This window comes from Hemitrygon akajei, chromosome 25 (genome assembly GCF_048418815.1).
Source record: "Hemitrygon akajei chromosome 25, sHemAka1.3, whole genome shotgun sequence".
In the NCBI taxonomy this organism is placed as follows: domain Eukaryota; kingdom Metazoa; phylum Chordata; class Chondrichthyes; order Myliobatiformes; family Dasyatidae; genus Hemitrygon; species Hemitrygon akajei.
This window is the reverse complement of record NC_133148.1, coordinates 29,756,732-29,779,001: the sequence shown is the minus strand read 5'-3', so window position 1 is coordinate 29,779,001 and position 22,270 is coordinate 29,756,732. Positions and strand designations below refer to the sequence as shown.

General features: G+C 47.9%; 1 protein-coding gene across 2 annotated transcripts in view; it reads left to right on the top strand.

Annotated features, from left to right (window-relative positions):
• Positions 1-22,270, top strand: part of LOC140716490 (homeobox protein meis3-like) — a 236,230-nt gene that overhangs the window by 3,155 nt on the left and 210,805 nt on the right. The gene's annotated exons all lie outside the window — the stretch shown is intronic.

Below are 22,270 nucleotides of genomic sequence, written 5' to 3'. Positions count from 1 at the left end.
TCCCTCCCCTTTATCACTTCCTCTCCCCCCCCCCCCCCTCTCTCTCTCCCTCTCCCTCTCCCTCCCGCCCTCTTTCCCTGTCTCTGCCCTACTTTCTCACTCCGCATTGCCTTCTCCATCCCAAGCTCTACAAATACCTCACTCGGGCAGGACGGGATAAAGAATACTGTGGATACTTAAACTGTTGACATATTGAATAAATGTACCCTGTATTAAATATTATACACAATAAATATTTACAGTACTAGTGATAGCAAGCTACATCCGTCAATCAGTGTGATCAGAAATAGCCCCACTGGATCTAGATCGACGAAGAGAATGTGAGCCCAGATCAGGCCAAATTGTTTAATCTTTATAATAATTACTGAACAAATATATGAATGTTTATATATGTTCAGTAATATTTATATTACAGATGGAATGCAAGTATTATCTACATGCATCCCGGAGTATGCAAAATAAATATTTAAATTATGTATGCATGGTGCATTTAACAGTATTTAAAATCATCTAATTCTAAATGTATTTCGTGCTAGTTATATCAGGACAGAGTGCAAATATGTATGATCAATAATCTTTACACCATCAGAGTAATGTAAATGTAACACTCTGCGCATTTAGGCAGATCTAGATATGAGATGCAGATGTTATATCGGGAGTTTATTTCACAAAGCAGTCTATTTGTAGTCGTTTTTAATTTGTCGAAGCTGCACGGAGGTGCGGTGGATCTGTAGAAGTGAGTAAGTGATGCTATTTGCAACGGGTGCCTGGGTTTTATGTAGCTGTACCTCAGCTATTTCTCTCCATGGAATCGTTTCTGCTCAAAAAAAAAGGGAAAATTTTCAGCACCATTAATCTTAAATCAGATTATTAAATCGGCTTTGCACTTACAGATTCCGCCAGGAGACGGGGGAATCTTCTCCTGCTCTAAAGGCCGTTATTCTGCATTCAAATTGATATCCAAATATAAGGCTTGGTGATGTTGAAGACATAGTGATTTAGCACACTGAGAGAGTTTCCATCCCAGTGAAGTTTTAATTTATTTTTGAGTTAAATTTGCATCTGAAGCGAAAAAAAAAGCTTGCAACTTGTTCGGATGAAGCAGTCTTGAGATGAGAGTTGACGGGTCTCTCATGATGTGGTGTTTGAACGGTGGGGTGGGGAGAATGGGGTAGAGGGGTTTGATTTTTGTGTGAGGTCGACTCAACTGAGCAGATGAGGGGTCTGAGAGTGAGCGTGGCGCTGTTTCACCCCGTGGGGGTGGGGAGGGGGTGGAGGTGTTCAGTCACAGGTCATCCATCACCCTGCAAGATCCATCAGAGACCTTCTGCCACCCCCCCACCCCGGCCCCCGGGGGGCAAGTGCGGGCTGGGGCGGAGAGAGCTGCAGAGGGTTCCCGCAGATCTGACCTGCAGAGGGAAGTGGGGGGGGGGGGGGGATTTACTCGGAAGGGCTGAGGAGCGAGGGATCGCCCGAGATGCTTCATAAAAGGAGGCGATCGGCAGTTGGACCGCCGATTCGAATTGGGTGGAGTTTAAAATAACAGGAGCTGTTGAAGAAACTGTGGAGTGAGGAGGTGAAAGAAAATAAAGGCTTGCTTTGATCTCGAGCCTGGGTGTCCCGCAGCTGGTTTTTTTCACCAGTGAAGTCTTCTTGAAGGGCAGCTGATGTTTTCATGCAGGAATCACGCAGATCATTTGTGCCTGGAAAGCTCCTGTGAACCTGAGGAAGGCCGGGGACCAGATAACATGTTGTCTCAGAACCAGATCAGGCGCAAATGCCCAGGGCACTGGGGAGAAATACCCCTGCTTCTGCTTGGGTTTCTCACATGGGATATTGTGCAAGGGGTGAAGAGAGGATATCAGTCAAACTTCTCACTCAGTAAAAGACCAGTCTTGCAGCAGACCAGGATCAAGTGTATTATCCTGGCCTCTGTCATGCAATCTGTTACTCTGAGGCAGTTACTATACTTCCTTCCGGCCCATTGCCCCCTACTGGGGCACCGGCCACCGACCAGAGTCCTCTGTCCTGCGCCTCATTGTCTCCAGGTGTAGCCCATCTTCTTGGTGGATCCTTCCTCTCCCAGGGATGAGGGCTTTGGAGCTTCTGTTGCCGTTTCTGCGGCACTGGGTTTTTAAGGGGACGGGGGTCGCCCCCCCCCCACCCCAAGCGCGACCCTCCTCCTTCTACAACCGGGCTTGGGACGGTCCGCGGCAGAGTTCTCTTGCTGTAAGGTCCAGAATTCTGAAATAGGTTTTAAAGTACGTGAAATATGACGGAGCAAAAGAGGGATAATGAGGTAGTGTTCATGGGTTCACGGGCCATTCAGAAATCTGACGAGAGAGACGAGGCCGCCTCTGATCCACTGGCTCGAGGCAGGAGGGTGACTTCGGCATGGGTGGGTTGGGGTAAGCCACCCTTTTGATGTGGCCTCCTGAATTCAGTTGCGCCGTACAGCGCGGGGAAACCAGTCCCTTCGGCCCGTCGAGTCCCTGCTGACCGGGCTCCTCCCATTTACCCGCATTTGAGGATGAGAGCCAAAACAACCGCAGGTGCGGGAACTTCGGAATTACAAAACCGGAAGTCCGCGGGGATTCAGAGCTGCTAAGTATTGCGAGGTTTTGCTTGCAGAAGCTCAGCCAGAGCTTTGGTGTTGTGTCCAGGGCGCTGGTCCCCTCTGTACTCAACCTCCCAGTTGCGCGGTGTCCCAGGAGCTCTTTGACCAGACTTGATCTTCTGCCCCGCCACACTGGAGGAGCTCAGCAGGTCGGGTAGCATCCATGGAGTCGAGGGTTTCCCGCCAAGACCCTTCATCAGGGCATCTGCCACATTTTTGCCACTCTTGACATTAGGGTTTAGTGTCCCGGAGTTCCTTCACAGTCTGTCAGATGGTTGGTGTTGACAGCATCTCCACACTGACCCCCCCTGGCCCAGACCAGCTAATCCAACGAAGCTCTGGATCTGACCCTTGCAATGATGAGTTCTACACACCTCCATGTCTTTGCGTCCCTGGGGTCTGCCTATCTCTGAAGAAAGCCTTGCTGACAACCCTCAATTACTGTCTGTGTAAAGCTGAACTCGTTCCAAACTCTGCGGCCTTCCTGTGAGCTCTGGTGAATCCCCGTCTCCGTCATATCTGGGTTCTCTGACCAACTATCTTCCATTTAACCTATCCCTCCATTTCAAAAGCCTCACCATTCCTTTCTGTTCCCTCCATGGCCTCTGCCCTTCTCATCACTACAGTCCTCTCCAATCCTGTTACCCTTTGAGATCCCTGTCCCTCTAGTTCTGGCCTCTCCCCCAGATACTGTTGCTCCCCCATGTCCCTTCAGCTGGCGTGGTTCAAATCTCTGGAATTCTCCCCTCTTTCTTCCTTGATGGTACGCCTCGGGTTTTAGTTTTCCAAGGCACCTTTGTGTGTATTTACTTTGTTGGATCTGAAGGTCGTGATTTCGAAGCCCCGGCCAAGGCTGCGTGTTGTACCCTTAGCAAGGCTCTTAACCACACATTGCTCCAGACCACCCAGCTGAAAATGGGTACTGGCAAAATGCTGGGGGTTAACCTGGTGATAGACTGGCATCCTATCCGGGGGGCGTCTCGTACACTCAGTCGCTTCACGCCACGGGAACTGGCATAAGCATTGGCCCGATGAGCCTATAAGGCTCGAGACAGACTTAACTAACTTTGTTGGAAGTTGTCCTGAGCCAGGGACTGGGCTGAGTGGGAGAAGGAATGTCGTGGTCTGCAGACTGAGGGAATGGTAACAACCTGGAATGTTCAGGAGCTTTGGAAACACCATCAGGTATTGTCTTCCGCACTCTCGTTGATCTAATCCAGTCCCTCGGTACAGCAATGGGCCAGTTCAGTGCTGACTCAACTGTCTACAGGCTGAGCGATCCTGGTGCGGGGCTGAGGGTGGGTCTGATTTACTTGAGTGTTTGCACGAGTGTGTTGAGTCCGTCTATCTGCGTATGTATGCATATACAGTGCTAGCAACCCAGGTTGAATTCTGGCCACTCTCTGTAAGGAGTTTGTACGTTCTCTTGGTGATCATGTGGGTTTTCTCTGGGTGTTCCAATTTCTTCCCACAGTCTGGTTGGTAGGTTAATTGGTCATTGTAAATCGTTCTGTGGATTGGGCCAGGATTAAATCGGGGGATTGCTCGTAGGACCGGAAGGGGTTATTCTGTCAACAACACACAAAATGCTGGTGGAACACAGCAGGCCAGGCAGCATCTATAGGGAGAAGCGCTGTCGACATTTCGGGCCGAGACCCTTCATCAGAACTAACTGAAAGGAAAGATAGTAAGAGATTTGAAAGTGGGGGGGGGGGGGAATGTGAAATGATAGGAGAAGACCGGAGGGGGTGGGGTGAAGCTGAGAGCCAGAAAGGTGATTGGCAAAAGGGATTACAGAGCTGGAGAAGGGAAAGGATCGTGGGACGGGAGGCCCAGGGAGAAAGAAAGGGAGAGAGGAGCACCAGAGGGAGATGGAGAACAGGCAGAGTGATGGGCAGGAAGAGAGAAAAAAGGGGGGGGGGGGAAACTAAATATATCAGGGATGGGGGTTATTCTGTGCTGTATTTCAATAATAAATAAATATGTGAGAAGTATTTGCAGGTCTCTGAATGGGTGGGTTTGTGTCTATGTACATTTATGTGTGTACGTTCAAAGGCTTGTTCAATATCAGCGAACGTAGGCAGTATACAACCTGAAATTTGTACTCTTCACAGACATCAGGAAACAAGCAACCCCATAGAATGAATGATAGAAATATCGAAGCACCGAAGCACCCCCCCATCATTTACACAAGCCAGCGCAGCAGAAGTATCAATGCCCCCCTCACTTGCACCAACAGAAGCACAGACTCCCCCCACCCCCCCACCGTAGAAGCCCCCAAAGAGACCATGATCCAGAGCCACCAAAACTAGTCCACATGTGCATGTTTGTGAGTTTGTATATGTGTACATATATGCAATAACTTCAGCTATTGCCTTGAGCGACAACGGCGTTTTGAATGATAGTTTAATCTTTTATTTTATACCTCAAGGACTCGGCTGGCATCTAAACGCTGGTCAAAATTTCAATGTAAACGGAAGGCTGAAGTGCACAGGGGGATGTGAGTTAATGTTATACTGCAGAGTGTGGTTCCGATCTGGGACTGTTAGGGTCTTCAAAAGGGAACTGGATGGGCACTAGAGAGGGACTGACTTCTAGGGCCGTGGCCAATAAGAATGAAGGGATTGATCTCCTAGGAGCTGGCAAGGATTTGATGGGCAGAATAGCCTCCTTTTCCGTCCTAACTGCTCTTGCTGTTCATGGCTCCATGAAGGGCAATTTTGCCCATTTTAACCCATTCCAACACCTTCTAGACTGCACACAGGTCTGTGTCTTACCCCAGATTTGTATCTCCCAGCGGATCTGCACCATTCCCACTACGTGAGAAGTGAGCTCCAAATTTCTGGTGCAGAGGGATTTTTCTCCCTCTAATTCTAAGATTCTGGCGTTGTTCGCCATAGCGAAAGCTCCTTCCCCCTCCCTAGCGCCGTGTCCCATCACCTTAAATACACGCGTTAACCTCTTAGCTTAGGCCGACTAGGGAGCCAGGTTGGCGCCATTTAACCCTTCTATTCTTGTGTGAGCTGGAAACCGGCAGGGCTGACCCCAATGTGGAATTCTGGGTGATTACTCCCCAGGTTGCCAACGGTCCCCCTGGTTCACCTCATGGGGTGCAGGCACCCCATGTGACGGACAACATTCCCGGCACCAGCACTGTTCCCAGAGGGGGAGCAGGAGCTGGGCTGAACCAAAGAACCCTCCCGACTTCATACACTCCTTTTTTTTTACAAAGGAAACCCCAGCCCCTGGCTTGGTTTCAAGGCTGTAATCCCACTCCAGGGTTCAGATGACGGTTATGAACTGCTTTGAACTTTGACCTCCTCGCAGATGACATCATCTGAAGGTCTGCTTTTGTTATTGGGTTGGAACAGCTCCCAGGCATTCATAAACCCTCCAATAGGAAGATGGGTCTGATAAGAGTTATGAGGCAGCCAAGGGCCTGTGGTATTTGGGTTGTGATTTATAATGTCACCAGTCTCACTTTGTTTTCTTAAGTCTGGAAAGCATCATGTCATATGGCCGCCCGGGAACTCTCACGCCTTGAGAGTCGTCTCACCACCCACTGCCCCGAGACCCATTCTCTTCTGTTGCCCCTGCCAGGGCGAGGGCTGAACTGGTACCAGTCTCCAGCCCTCAGCGCCCTGCCCACATGACGCCCCCGTCACCCCAGGAGCAATAGCCAGCTGCCCGGCCAAAGAAAGTCGCCGCAGACGAAGACGGCCGTGCCCTCACCCGGCCTTGGGAGAGCAAGGCACCGGAGAATTAGAGGCCAGGGGCAGTATAATTATTTAAACAGGCACATTAAGTGTGCTGCCTCAGTCCCAGGAATTCAATTGGTCAGTGTCTCGCCCGGCTGTCAGGAAAGTTACGTCCAGTCTTATTGTGTACGAGGAATTCTCGCTTCCCCCCCCCCCCCACCCCACCAACATTTGGATTCTTGACCCGCCTGCCAGTGGATCTTCTGTTTTACATATTTGTATTCCCTCTCTGTGTTCTCTGCGTCCTGGCTGCAAGGTTGCTGAACAGTTTGGGAATGTGACACTGAAGAAGTAACGATGCATGGTTTTTAAAATAGACGCTGTTTTGGGGAAGGGTGTGTGGAGATTACATTGTGATTCAGGAATGATTATCACGTGCATCAGATCACACTGTTGCTACTGAAATAATCTGTCATTGAAGCTGTTGACTTGCTGTGAGCACCATAAGACATAGGAGCAGAATTAAGCCATTCAGCCCATCGAGTCTCTCTCTACCATTCCACCTCCGCTGATTTATTATCACTCTCAACCCCATTATCCTGCTTTTTCCCTGTAAACTTCGATGCCTTTACCACTCAAGAACCTTTCAATCTCCACTTTAAATATATCCAAATAATTTGGCTTCCACAGCCGCCTGTGGTAATGAAATCCATAGATTCACCACCCTCCAGAAATCCCTCCTCACTTCTTTTCTAAGGGACGCCCTTATCTTCTGAAGCTGTTCCCTCTGGTCCAAGACTGTCAAACCCTCCAGGGTGTGTCATCTTCTAAATTGTTTGGAGGGGTATTTAACCCCCACCCCTCCAATCCCCCTCATCAACGGCTGGGGCCCTGATCCTACCTCGGGACGTGAGCTGGTCAGGGGAAGTTTTTAGAGAGCGTCTCCAAGTTTCCGTCCTTTTGTTAACCAGCTTTTAATTTTTAACCTGCTTTGGCAAAGGTCTGAGGGCTCGGGTTTTGTAGGGTAGGCGGTTTTCCAGAGGCGATCGTTGATTGGGCAGGGACTTGCTTTGTGGAGACACCTCAATTCGGGGCGACCACCCGCAGGAGGAGCTCAGCAGGCCAGGCAGCATTTATGGAGGGAAAAGAATTGTCCACTCCTCAGGTCATAGAGTCGGCGATTCGCACAGCACAGATACAGGCCCTTCGGCCCGTCTGCTCCATGCTGACCAGGATGTCCGTCTAAGCTCGTTCCAATTGCCTGCATTTGGCCCATAACTCTTTAAACTTTCCCTATCCATCCACTCCCACCCAAACGACCCTTAGATGTTACCATCGTACCTGCCTCAACAACTTGCTCAGGCAGATCATTCCGCACTCTGAGCGAAGAATTTGATTGATTAATTGAGATACAGCCTCTGAGGCGGGCCCGGCTTGTGATGGGAGGATGGTTTTGCAGACTGCGGTCTGAGCCCCTGGCTCAGCTGAGCGCTCTCTTCACTTGCTTGCTTGCTGCGTTTTTTTTTAATCAGAGGATCGATAATGTGCAAACAAAATGGCCATATTTCACAGCTAGGTGACAATTTATCGATTTAATTACCTTAATGTCTTCATTAAGGGTTTTAATTTTGAAATCCGCAGTTGTCCGCTCAAAGCAGAGCTCTGGGCTGGCAGGGACGGCTGTAATCTGCAGACTGACCAATTGCAGGGGTGGGGGGGGGGGGGGGGGCACCGGCATCGTCCAACACACACAAAACACCGGAGGAACCCAGCAGGTCAGGCTGGACAGTCGGCATTTCGGGCCTAGACCCTTCATCAGGGCCCCGACCAACAGTGAGGGTCTCGATCTGAAATATCGACTGTTCAGTCCCCTCCGTAGATGCTGCCTGGCCTGCTGAGTTCCCCCAGTGTCTTGTGTGTGTTGCTCGGACTTCCAGCATCTGCAGATCTTCTGATGTTTGTGAAACTTCTACCACATCTCCCCCTCAGTCTCCAATGCTCCACAGAAAATGTCCTGTTTGTCCAACCTCTCCTTATACCCTCTAGCCCAGGCAGCACCCTGGTAAGCCTCTTCTGCACCCTTTCCAAAGCCTCCACATCCTTCCTTTAGCCAAAACTATGCAAGTGCAATCTAACCAAAGTTTTGTATCGTTGCAACATGACTTCATGACTCTGTAATTTTCAAAGTAAATTTATTATCAAAGTACATATATGTCACCTTATACAACCCCAAGACTCAGTTTTTGCAGGCATATTCAATAAATCCATAATAGAATAATAACCATATTAATATCAATGAAGGCCCACACCAACTGGGGGGGGGGGGTTGAACTCCTGCACTTAACTCTATGAGCAATGAAGACAAGCATGTCATATGCCTTCTTTATCACTTTACCAACCCATGTGGGTTAATAGGGGTTGAGGGCTTGGATCCCCCAAGATCCCTCTGCACGCCAGTGCTGTTGAGGGTCCTGCTTGAAGGTCAAGTGTAAATCAATGGAGTAGTCGGCTGAGTTCTCTTGGCCTCCCTCCATCATGTGAAACTATTCAGACATGTTGTTAACTCGTAAGGAAGAAAAGTAGGAGAAGGCCATTCAGCCCTTTGTTCCTGCTGTGCCAACTAATCTAGTGGAACACTTTCCTGATTTGTTTAATATCCAAATTCCCATCAGTCTTGAAAATACTCGGTGGATACGCCTCTGCATCCCATTAGGACATAAGATCTCAAAGATCCTCTGTGTACTCAGTGAAAGAAATTTCACCAATTTATTTTGAGATAAATGGGCTGGGCAAAATAAAGACCAGGAAAGAATAAAAGCACCTTTAACCTTCACAGGACATCCTGAGGCCTCCACAGTGATAGAAGTATCTTTTCTAAAATCACGTTTGTATAGTGGGAAGCATGCTGCCAGTTTCTGCACAGAAAGATCTGGCAAACAGTAACGTGATAATGGGCAAAGTAATGATTTGTAAAAAAAAAATGAAAATCAAAGGTAAATACTGGACAGGGTTCTAAGGAGAATCTCTTCTGCTTTTCTTCTGTGGACCATGTGAATTTTTTACACCCCTCTTGAACTTTAAATTCCAGTTCATTGTCACAGGCATACATTAATCCAGAACCACTGGTCAATGAGTCCAGCGCTCTTGAATGGTGGCAAATCTTTTCCAGGCCAGACTCCTCTTAAAGGACCAGAAGTGCAGCGAATGACTCCCTGTATACCTCTCTCACCCTCCTCACGTGCGGACAGACACACAGGCACAGACAGACACACAAACCCACAGGCGCAAGAACACCTACGCAGATACACCGGCCCACAAATACAAGGGCACACACACAAGAAAGCACACAGACAGATGCAAACACAAACACACACACAAAACAGGCAAAACCGCATAGACAGACGCAAACACGCACACACACCAGACAAAAACACACAGACGCAAACACACACACACACACACACAGCAGGCAAAAATACACACACACACACACACACACACACACACACACACACACACACACACACACACACACACACACACACACAGAGAAAAACACACTCCTGTACAAGCATATTTATTCTTTGAATCAAATTTAGTAGCTAACTTACAGAACTGATAAACTCATTCTGAGAGCCGGTATAGTCTCAATGGGCCAAATGGCCTCCTTTCATGATGTAATGGAATTTGAGAAAGCACATGGCGTGTGAAAATGTTACCTCACACTGCATTGGTACTTTGCACGGTCCCCTGGGACCTGTATCTCTGGCTATTAATCAGGAATTCACAACTGAGCACTGAAGAAATAGGTTCACTGTTTTACCGCCAAGTATTCAGTTAATTTGTTTCTGATACAAATTATATAATCATTTTGCTGCCATTTGATCTGCCTTCCTCTTCCTATCCCTCCTCCACCTTCTTGATATTTAGCTGGTGCTTTCATTGCCTGCTGTTGGGGAAAAAAAACATCCACAGGGCCTCTTTCTCACTCTTGACTCCCTGAGGTGGCAGAGCGGTACAGCGGGTAGTGCTGTTGCCGCACAGCACTATTGACTCAGGCCTAACCAAACCTGGCCTTGGACAGTGTGTGGAGATTCTGTCCGTGACCATGTGTGTTTCCTCGCAGAGCCCAAAGCCTGTAGTCAGTAGGTTAATTAGCCACTGCAAATTGACCCTAATGTGTAGGTGGAGGGGCAGAATCTGGGAGCAGTTCATGGGAATGTGCGGAGAATATAACAGGGATAGTTTTGGCATGGTGGTGGATGTTGGTATCTCGGACTGATGTGTTTAATGTTGTGGGGTTCGCCAGCTGTGGCAATTGCTGGCGTTTCATCACCGGTCGAGCTGACATCCTTGGTGCGCAGTTGGTGGTGTGCTCGTGTTCATACGCGCCTCCGTTCTCTTGCCTCGATCCTGGTTGTCTACCCTTCCAGTTGACCTTCAAACTCTATTGGCTTGTTCTTCTTTGACTCCTAGGGGTTCGCACACAGCGTCTGTTTTGATATGTTTGTGGAGTTATCAGACGAGAACCACACCTCTCGTGCCTGCTTCGCGTTTGTCTCCATGGCGTCCCAATTAAAGTGGGGTCCTCCTCGGTCTCTGCGTACCGAGATCGGCAGCAGTGGATCGTGTCTCCGTACTGCTAGTCTGTGTTCCCGACACTAACGGGATTAGTGTTGGGTTAGTGTATATGGATGTTTCATGGTCGGCAGGCACTCAATGGACCGAAGGGCCTGTTCCCATGCCATACAACTGCATGACTGTGAGCTGACCATCAGGTGTTGGGATAAATTTTAATTTTCTTCCGAGGAGTTTTATTGAGTTTAGAGGGCTGGTGTCCATCAGATTCTGTTTAGGAAGACTGATTTATTGAGATGTTGAGGCTCTGGAGAGGGTGCAGAAGAGGTTGACCAGGATGCTGTCTGATTGAGAGGGCATGTGCTATCACGAGAGGCTGGAAAAACTTGGGTTGTTTTCTCTGAAACAAAGGCTGAGGGAAGATCTGATAGAGGTTTACAAGGTTATGAGAGGCACAGGTAGAGTGGACAGAGGAACATGGAAACATAGAAAACCTACAGCACAATACAGGCCTTTCAGCCCACAAAGCTGTGCTGAACACGTCCTTATCTTAGAAATTACCTAGGGTTACCCATAGCCCTCTATTTTTCTGAGCTCCATGTACCTGTCCAGGAGCCTCTTAAAAAACCCTATCGTATCTGCCTCCACCACCGTTGCCGGCGGCCCATTCCACGCGCTCACCACTCTCTGTGTAAAAAAACTTACCCCTGACATCTCCTCTGTACCTACTTCCAAGCACCTTAAAACTGTGCCCTCTCGTGCTAGTCATTTCAGCCCTGGGGAAAAGCCTCTGTCTATCCACACGATCAATGCTTCCCATCATCTTACACACCTCTATCAGGTCACCTTTCATCCTCCATCGCTCCAAGGAGAAAAGGCCAAGTTCACTCAACCTGTCTTTCCTTTCGGTTAGTCCTGACGGAGGGTCTCGGCCCGAAACGTCGACAGTGTTTCTCCTTATAGATGCTGCCTGGCCTGCTGTGTTCCACCAGCATTTTGTGTGTGTTGTTTGAACATCCTTGTAAATCTCCTCTGCACCCTCTGCACAGGGTTAAAAAGTCTAATACCAGAAGGTGAGAGGGGGTAGGTTCAAGGGGGACGTGAGGGGTAAGTTTTTTACTCAGAGAGTGGTGGCTGCTTGGAATGTGCTGCCTGTTATGGTGGTGGAGGCAAATACATTAGAGGCTTTTACGAGATATTTGGATAGGCTCATGGATGTAAGGAAGATCGAGGGATATGGACATTGAGTAGGTGGGAGGGATTAGTGTTCGGGAGTTTTTGATTTGCTTTCTGGCTGGTTGTTCCTGTGCTGTACTGTTCTATGTTCTATGATGAAGGGCCTTGGCCGAAACGGCGATTGTTTGATCCCTTCTGCCTCTCATGCGTGACCTGCAGAGTTCGCCCAGCATTTTGTGTGTCGCCCACGAAGATTGGTCTGGCTCTGATATCAAACTGGTGATACATTAAAATGAAAAATGTAACGCATCTCAGAGGTGATAAATGAAACAGGGATGTCAGCAGTGTTGCTGCTGGGCTCAGAGAGTGAGAAAATACTGGTGATGATATTTGCAAAAAAGTCTGCAGATGCTGGAAATCCAAAGCAACACACACAGCAGGCCAGACAGTATGAACAGCCTATGTTTCAGGCCGAGACCCTGCCTCAGGACTGAATGTTTCAGGCCGAGACCCTGCCTTAGGACTGTGAATGTTTCAGGCCGAGACCCTTCCTCAGGACTGTGAACGTTTCAGGCCGAGACCCTTCCTCAGGACTGTGAATGTTTCAGGCCGAGACCCTTCCTCAGGACTGTGTATGTTTCAGGCCGAGACCCTTCCTCAAGACTGTGGACGTATCAGGCCGAGACCCTTCCTCAGGACTGTGGACGTTTCAGGCCGAGACCCTTCCTCAGGACTGTGGACGTTTCAGGCCGAGACCCTTCCTCAGGACTGTGGACGTTTCAGGCCGAGACCCTTCCTCAGGACTGTGAATGTTTCAGGCTGAGACCCTTCCTCAGGACTGTGAATGTTTCAGGCCGAGACCCTTCCTCAGGACTGTGTATGTTTCAGGCCGAGACCCTTCCTCTAGACTGTGGACGTATCAGGCCGAGACCCTTCCTCAGGACTGTGGACGTTTCAGGCCGAGACCCTTCCTCAGGACTGTGGACGTTTCAGGCCGAGACCCTTCCTCAGGACTGTGAATGTTTCAGGCTGAGACCCTTCCTCAGGACTGTGAATGTTTCAGGCCGAGACCCTTCTTCAGAAGAAGAGTCCCAGCTCGAAACGTTGACTGTTGATCCTTTCTCATAGATGCTGCCTGACCTGCTGAGTTCCTCCAGCATGCTGTGTGTGTTGCTAGTGATTATTGTTACCTTTTCACTTCCCCCCTCCCGAGTGGCTGTTGAAACATGGCAGGCAGAGGGCACAGGAAGATCCCACCCAGGGCATTAACTGGTCAGGACTTGAGTATCATCAAGTTGCCGTCTGCTGGGGAGTTTCAAGGTTCGCTTTTGACTTGAGTTTCAGGAGTTCCCTTCTAATCTTGTGGCAATGTTGTTGGTTGAGTGGGGAAGCCATGATCCAGGCCAGGTCCTTTATACTGTGGGTTCCTCCTATTCTCCTGGTCCAGGGACACCTGCACCTATTGTGGCTGTCACTCTTGCCACTGAGAACCTGACCTTTGGAACATCTCTCCCATTTGAGGTTCCAGAGCAGGGCTTTCCGACTTTCTTATGCCCTGGACCAATACTATTAAGCAGTGGACCCCAGGTTGGAAACCCTTACAATCCAGAGTCATAGTGCACCAGAGCACAGAAGTAGACCCTTTGACCCATCTAGACCACACTAACCCATTATTCTGCCCAGTCCCTTCGACGTAAACCTGGAATAAGGCCCTCCATACCCCTCCCATCCATGTACTTACCTTAACTTCTTCTAAATGTTGAAATTGAACTCACCTCCAACACTTCCACTGGCCGCTTGTTCCACACTCTCACTACCCTCTGAATGAAGTTGTTGCCCCTCATGCACCCCTTAAATGTTTTACCTTTCACCCTTAACCTATGACCTCTAGTTCTACTCTCACCCAACCTCAGTGGAAAAAGCCTGTTGGCATTTACCTTATAATACCCCTCATAATTTTGTATACCTCTATCAAATCTCCCCTCATTCTCCTATTCTCTAATGAATAAAGTCCTACTGTAACCTTTCCCTATAACTCAGGACCTCAAGTCCTACCAACATCCTTGCAAATTTTCTCTGTACTCTTTCAGTCATCAATATCTTTCCTGTGGGTAGGTGACCAGAACTGTACACAATTCTCCAATCAGGTCTCACCAATGTCTGATTGGGGATTCTGGGATTGGAAGGCTTGTCATATGAGAAGCGTTTGATGGCCCTGGGCCAGGAATCACTGGAATTCAGAAGAATGAAGGGTGTCCTCATTGAAACCTGTTGAATGTTGAAAGGCCTCGATAGAGTGGGTGCGGAGAGATTGTTTCCTATGGTGGGGGGAAGTTAAGACCAGAGGTCACAGCCTCAAAATAGTGGGATGTCCATTTAGAATGGAGATGAGGAGGAATTCCTTTAGCCAGAGAGCGGTGAATCTGTGGAATTCTTTGCCACGGGCAGCTGTGGAGGCCAAGCCATTGGATAGATTTAAGGCAAAGGCTGATCGATTCTTGATTAGTCAGGGCATGAAGAGATACGAGGAGAAGGAGGGAGATTAGGGCTGAGAGGGAAATGGATCAGCTCGATGGGCCAAATAGCCTAATTCTGTTCCCATATGGTTTTATGGTCTAATATTACTCTCCTTAAATTATTAAGCTTTCAGACCTCTTCTAACCTCTCCCTATGGTCCTGGTGTCAATTTTTGGCTGGCTATGCTTCTGTAAATGGATTGGGGATCATTAAAAAACCAAGGGTCCTAGTTGCATCTTTGAAATTCATCTAAAGACATCTGATAAAGCCTCAGTTTAATGTCTCATCCATAAAGTGGCACTATTAGCAACGTGGATCTGACCCGGCCCTGCGCTGCAGGGGTAGGCCTGCTTTATGTGTCCTTTGTTCTGAAACATTGATGGAGTCCATCAGCACAGAATAAAGGCCCTTCATCCCATCCAATCTGTGCCAAACTGACTTTCTGCCCCACCTACCTGCAACCGGATCTTAGCCCTCCACAGCCCTCCCGTCCATGCACCTATCCGAACTTCCTTTTAGCATTGTCCACCGCCTCTACGGGCATTTTCTTCCACACTCACACCACCCTCTGAGTGAAGAAGTTCCCCCTCAGGTTCCACTTAAATATTTCACCTTTCACCCTTAACCTATGACCTCTCGTAGGTGGAGAAACTCTGCTAATCCTGGGCCTGCACTTCAAAGCAAAGTCAGATGAGTTGGCAAATTCTCTGAAATTCACACTCAGCACTTTCTGTCAAGTAGCTTGGGGCACTGGAGTCATACAGCACGGAATCTGCATCAGAATTAGCTCTAACATCACTGGCACGTGTCGTAAAATTTGTAAAATTTGCAGCAGCAGTACAAGATAATAGAGAGAGAAAGAAAACTATGGATTACAGTAGGTATATATAAACAAGTAATGCAAAAACAGAAATAGAAAGAAGTAGTGAGGTAGTGTTCACGGGTTCAATGGCCATTTAGGAATCTGATGGCAGAGGGGAAGAAGCTGTTCCTGAATCGCTGAGTGTGTGCTTTCAGGCTTCTGTACCTCCTCCCTGATGGTAACAATGACATGTCCTGAGTCATCAGGGTCCTTAATAATGGACATCGGCTTCCTGAGGCACCACTACTTGGAGATGTCTTGAGTACTACAGAAGCTAGTACCAGAGATGGGGCTAACTAATTTGATGACTTTCTGTAGCTTCTTTCGATCATGTGCAGTAGCCCCCCCCCAAGGACAGTGATGCAGCCTGTTAGAATACCCTCCACAGTACGTACTATATATAGAAGAGTTTTGGTTGACAAACCAGATCTCCTCAAACTCCTAGTGAAGTACAGTCGCTGTCTTGCCTTCTTTATAACTGCATCGATATGTTGGGACCAGGTTAGATCCTCAGAGATCTTGACACCCTGGAACTTGAAACTGCTCACTCTCTCCACTTCTGATCCCTCTGTGAGGATTGGTATGTGCTCCTTCGTCTTACCCTTCCTGAAGTCTACAATCAACTCTTTCGTCTTACTGACGTTGAGTGCCAGGTTGTGGCTGTGACACCACTCCACTAGTTGACGTATCTCACTCCTGTACGCCCTCTCGTCACCACCTGAGACTCTACCAACAATGGTCTGTATCATCAGCAAATTTATAGAATTTATAGAGCTATGCCTAGTCACACAGTCATGGGTATAGAGAGAGTAGAGCAGTGGGCTATGCACACACCCCTGAGGTGCACCAGTGTTGATCGTCTGCGAGGAGGAGATATCACCAATCTGCACAGATTGTCATCTTCCAGTTAGGAAGCTGAGGATCCAATTGCAGGGAGAGCTACAGAGTTCTGTAACTTATCAATCAAGATTGTGGGAATAACGGTGTTAAACTCTGAGCTACAGTCAACAGACAGCATCCGGACATAAGTGTTTGTATTGTCCAGGTGATATAAGGCCGTGTGAAGAGCCGTCGAGGTTGCATCTGCCGTTGACCTATTGTGGCGATCGGCAAACTGCAATGGGTCCAGGTCCTTGCCGAGGCAGGAGTTCAGTCTAGTCATGACCAACCTCTCAAAGCGTTTCATCACTGTCGATGTGAGTGCTACTGGATGATAGTCATTAAGGCGGCTTACACTATTCTTCTTAGGCAGTGGTATAACTATTGCCTTTATGAAGCAGATGGGAACTTCCGACCGTAGCAGTGAAAGATTGAGATAGGCCATTCAGCCCCACCTGTCCATTCTGACCAATATTAGCACTAATGTCATGTTTGACCCATACTCGTATAAACCTTATTAAATCCATGCACCTGTCCAAGTGTCTTTGAAATGTTATTGTACCTGCCTCAACCACTTCCTCTTTACTGATATTTAAGTTTCCTTATAGATCCATAGATACTTTATAGATCCCAAAGGAAATTACAGTCACTATGGCATTACAAGTGCACACATATCAGAATCAGAATCAGAATCAGACTTTAATCGCCAAGTACCTGTGCACATACAAGGAACTTACTTCCGGCAGATGTTGTCTCTCTGCTCATAACAATAATAATGATAAATATAAATGAAAATATAGATTATACATACAGGTAGTGCAATCCAAGTAATAGTTAGCCGACAGTTAAACGGCAGTTAACTGTTCAGCAAAGTGACCGCAGTAGGGAAAAAACTTCTCCAGTGCCTATTAGTCTTAGTCTGGAAGGATCTGAAGCGCCTACCAGACGGAAGCAGATCAAACAGTCCGTGCGCAGGATGGGAGGAGTCCTTTATGATGTTCCCCGCCCTCTTCTTCAACCTGGAAGAGTACAGATCCACAATAGAGGGCAGGGAGGCTCCAATGATGCGCTCGGCAGTCCTCACTGTGCGCTGCAGTCTGGTTCTATCCTGCTTGGTGGCGGCTCCAAACCACACAATGATGGAGGTGCACAGGACAGACTCAATGACTGCAGTGTAGAATTGCAGCAGCAATTCCTGAGGCAGACCGTATTTCCTCAAGAGCCGCAGGAAATACATCCGCTGCTGGGCCTTCTTCAGGATGGAGCTGATGTTCTGCTCCCACTTCAGATCCTGAGAGATGGTGGTTCCCAGGAACCTGAAGTTCTCCACGGTGGACACAGGGCTGCTGAGCACTGTGAGGGGAGACATAGCGGGGGGATGTCTCCTGAAATCCACTATCATCTCCTTTGTCTTGAGCGTGTTCAGCTCCAGATTGTTCCGACTGCACCAGAGCGCCAGTTGGTCCACCTGCTGTCGATATGCAGACTCATCACTGTTCTGGATGAGTCCGATGACGGTAGTGCCGTCTGCAAACTTCAAAAGCAATATGTAATATACAAATATTACAGGAGAAGTAAGAAAGAATTAAAAAGAATAGTTACCTTAAAAACCTTATGACCTAGAAGGAGACCATTCAGCCCATCTGACCAATTCTGTCAGTTCAGAAGTACATCACAAGGATCCGTCACCCCCTAACCCCCAGTTCACCAGTGAATTTGTCCTGAGCTGAAAATAACAACAGTTTGCATTATGTAGCACCCTTTGACACAGTTCCAGAGGCCTTTATAGAAATAATATCGAAACAAAATCTGACACACAGCCACAGAGGGGGATATGGACAGGTGGCCAAAAGCCGGCTCAGAGAGATAGGTTCAGCAATGTTTGTTAAAGGAGGCGAGAGGAGAGGTGGAGAGTTCCTGTGGCGGTGGTGGGAGGGGGTAGTTCTAGTGCTTCAGACTGTGAAAGAACCCCCTTCAATTGATTCGGAAGAGACCAGAATAGATATTTGAGATTGCAGGTAGGTGTGAAAAGATTGAGGGATTTGGAGGAATGGAGGGAGAAGTGAAAGGATGGAGGGATTTGAAGGATTGGTTGGAGAGGTGAAAGGAACAAGGGATTTGGAGAAGTGGAGGGATTTAGAGGAATGGAGGGATTTTGAGGAATGAAAGAAGAAGTGAAATGATGGAGGGGCTTGGAGAATTAGAGGGAGACATGAAAGGAACAAGGGATTTGTAGGAATGGAGGGAGAGGTGAAATGAATGAGGGATTTGGAGGGAGAGGTGTAAAGGTGGAGGGATTTGGAGAAGTGGGTGAGAGGTGAAATGATGGAGGGATTTGGAGGGAGAGGATAAAGGAATGAGGGATTTGGAGGATTGAGGGTGAAAGGAGGAAGGTATTTGGATGCAAGAACAAGAATTTAAAATGGCGAAGCAGCGGACCGATGAGTGGGCACAGGGCCGACTCATACCTGTCTTTAGAGTCAGTTCACATGAAATCCTTCTGGCCTGTAGCAAATGAAGCAAGCATCTCATCCCATCGGTCCCTGCTGGAAGTGAGCCCAGATCTTTGAGCTTAAAGGTCAGTGTGTGTGATCGCTGCTTGTCCTTCTCCCTCTCCAATACCCTCTCCTGCTTAAGGAGGGATTCACTTTGGAATGGCATCTCAATATGAGTTATTTCTTAAATCTCTGCTATGATGGAGAAAATGGAATGGACAAAAATTGCAATAGGACCAGTGTCTGGACGACTAAGCAGATGGGGCTTCGATTACAGGTTATTACTCGCGGGTTACAGGATGGTGAGGGCCACGCTTCCACTTTGAAGTCAGTACGCGCTTCCCATTTACGGTTTTGGCATGAGTCAGCGATCTCGAGACTCAGACCAAGACATAAACCTGAGGGCAGATAACTGACGCGGAGGTGTGGACGCTTGGAAAGAGAATTCCAGAGGCCAGGCTGTGAACAAATAACCCTGCAGACGGATTTGAGAAACATGGATGTCCGGGAGATCAAAACAGAGCCTTGGAGTTTTTGTATCTCCTTCTAATGACAGAGTGGCCTTATCTTCACACTGAACTCACTGTTAATAGTGGTATTTGTATTGGTGTTGGATTATTGTTGTCACATGTACCAAGATAGAGTGAGGAGCTTGTCTTGCATGCTGTTCGTACAGATCAAATCCTTACACCAGGGGTGTCAAACTCATTTTAGGTCACGGGCCGGATTGAGCAAAATGCAGCTTCATGCGGGCCGGATCAGTCGGACGCGTGCGAACGCAGCTTTCGTTGGCTCCATTTTTTCAGCCTGCTCTCATGTGTCTCAGTCTCTGCTATAACTACAAAGTGTTTCACTTTACAAATTCCGTTTCTTATGAAGAAGACTGCCGAGCAAGACTGCCGAATAAACACTAAAAACCCTGAAAACCTGGTACCTGAATAAACTCGGCATTAGCCATATCATACGCCATAGGCGCTTCGATTACTGGGGCCAGCTTTAATAGTAATTAGATATTATCTCGCGGGCCAAAGATAATTCCACCGCGGGCCGGATTTGGCCCGCGGGCCTTGAGTTTGACATATATGCCTTACACGGTGCATCGAGGTAGAACAAGGTAAAACGTCTTGGCCCGAAACGTCGACAGCGTACTTTTTTCCACAGCTGCTGCCTGGCCTGCTAAGTTCCTCCAGCACCTTGTGTGTTACCTGGATTTCCAGCACCTGCAGAGTTTCTCTTGTTTGTGAAAGCAGTAACAGAACGCGGAATAAAGGGTAACAGTTACAGAGGAAGTGCGGAGCAGATAAACGATAAAGTGGAAGATCTAACGGGGCAGATTATGAGTTCGAGAGTCCGTCCTATCGTACGAGAGGTCTGATAGCAGCAGGATAGAAGCTGTTCTTGAGCCTGGTGGTACGTGCTTTCGGGCTTTTGTATCTTCTGCTCGATGGGAGATGTGTGAGACTTGAGAAGGTCCGGGCAGCATTGATGGAAAAGAGTAAACAGTCAATGTTTCAGGCCAAGGCCTTTCATCAGGACTGCAGAAAAGAGGTGAGTTTCGTCTCTTTTAACCTGATGAAGGGCCTCGGCCAAAAAAGTTGACTGTTTACTCTTTTCCTCTGAGCTCCTCCAGCATTTTGTGTGTGTTACTTTGATTTCCAGCATCTGCAGATCTCCTTTTGTTTATGCAAACGTCCGGGTGGGTGCTGTCAATTCAGCTGAGTGAGGAAGAGCCCCCCAACTTGAAGCATTGACTCTGTTTCTTTTTGCGCCTGGCCGGGTGACTGTTTCCAGAATTTTCTTTTTTTTAACGTATTGGTTCGCTCCGATGTTACAGCTGACCTCAGTGCTTAAAGGTCAGAAAGTGTGAGGACAGTCTGAGAGGAAAATTCTCTGCGCAGTCACCTCGAGATCCTTTATTCCTCTCACCATTATTCAGTCTCCTAATTAACAGTGATCATTACGGCTGTGGCGTTTGAAATCTTTCAGGCCCATCAGGAGCCTTCCTGATCTGACTAAAATTCTTTCATCATCGAGATTGTTAGTGAGATGAGAAAACCCTCCGTGGACGGTTCTGAAATAATTAACGCTGTGGACACTTAGAAGCAGAAGTGAGCAGGGATGTCTGAAATAGCTTCTGGTACGTCCATGACCGGCAGCTTGTGGGATTCGTTCTGCCTGGGCTTTGTATCAATGACAATGTGTTTTTTAAAAAAAATGAAGATCAAGGTCTGCAGACGCCGGAAACCTGAAATCAAAAGAGGAAATGCTGGAAACACGCAGTGGGTCAGTCAGCATCTGTGGAGAGTGAACAGCAGAGTTAATGTTCAAGGCGGAAGATCCTTCATCAGAGATACTTCCTTGGTCAAAGAGTCACACGACATAGAATCAAGGCCTTTGGTTCATTGAGTCCTCCCCGATCATCAATTATCTGGAAGGCATACATGCATTCACAGAGAGAATGTGCAGACTCCACTCTGGAGGTCAAGATTGAACCTGGATAACAGGAGCTGTGAGGCTTTATCTCCATGTCCATAAGAACTTAAGACATAGGTGCAGAACTAGGCCATTCAGCCCATCGAGTCTGCAATGCCATTCCATCATGGCTGATTCGCTCTCAACCCTATTCCCTTGCCTTCTCTCTGTAAACCTTCATGCCCTGACTAATCAAGAACCTCTGCCTTAAATATGTTCAATGACTTGGCCTGTTCAGCCATCTGTGGTGATGAATTCCACAGATTCACCACCCTCTGGCTAAAGAAAATGTTCCCCATCTCTGCTATTAATGGCTGTCTCTCTATTCTGAAGCTGTGCCCTCTGGTCCTAGACTCTCCCACCATAGGAAACATCCTCTCCACATCCATCCACTCTATCTAGGCCTTTCAGTATTCGATAGGTTTCAATGAGATCTCCACTCATTCTTCAAAATTCTAACGAGTACAGGCCCAGAGCCATCAAATGCTCCTCATACCTTTACTGTTTCATTCCTGAGATCATTCCTATGAACCTCCTCTAGCCCGTCTCTAATGCCCTCACATCTTGTGTTGAATGGGGGGCCCGGAACTACTCACGATACCCCAGGTGCAGTCTGACCAATGCCTTCTAAACCCTCAGCGTGACGTCCTTCCTTTTATACTCTAGTCCTCTCGAAACGAGTGCTAACATTGCATTTGCCTTCCTCACCACTGACTCACCTGTAAGTTAACATTTAGAATCTGCCCGAGGACACCCAAGTCCCCTTGCACCCCTGATTTTTGAATTTGCTCCCCATTTGGAAAATAGTCTCCGTCTTTATTCCTTCTTCCAAAGTGCCTCTTCACCTATCTTCATACCTTCCACAAACATGGCCACAAAGCTAACAATTCCTCCGCTCAAATTATATAATGTGAAAACATGTGGTCCCAGCACTGACTCCTGAGAAACACCACTAATCACTGCAGCCAACCAGAAA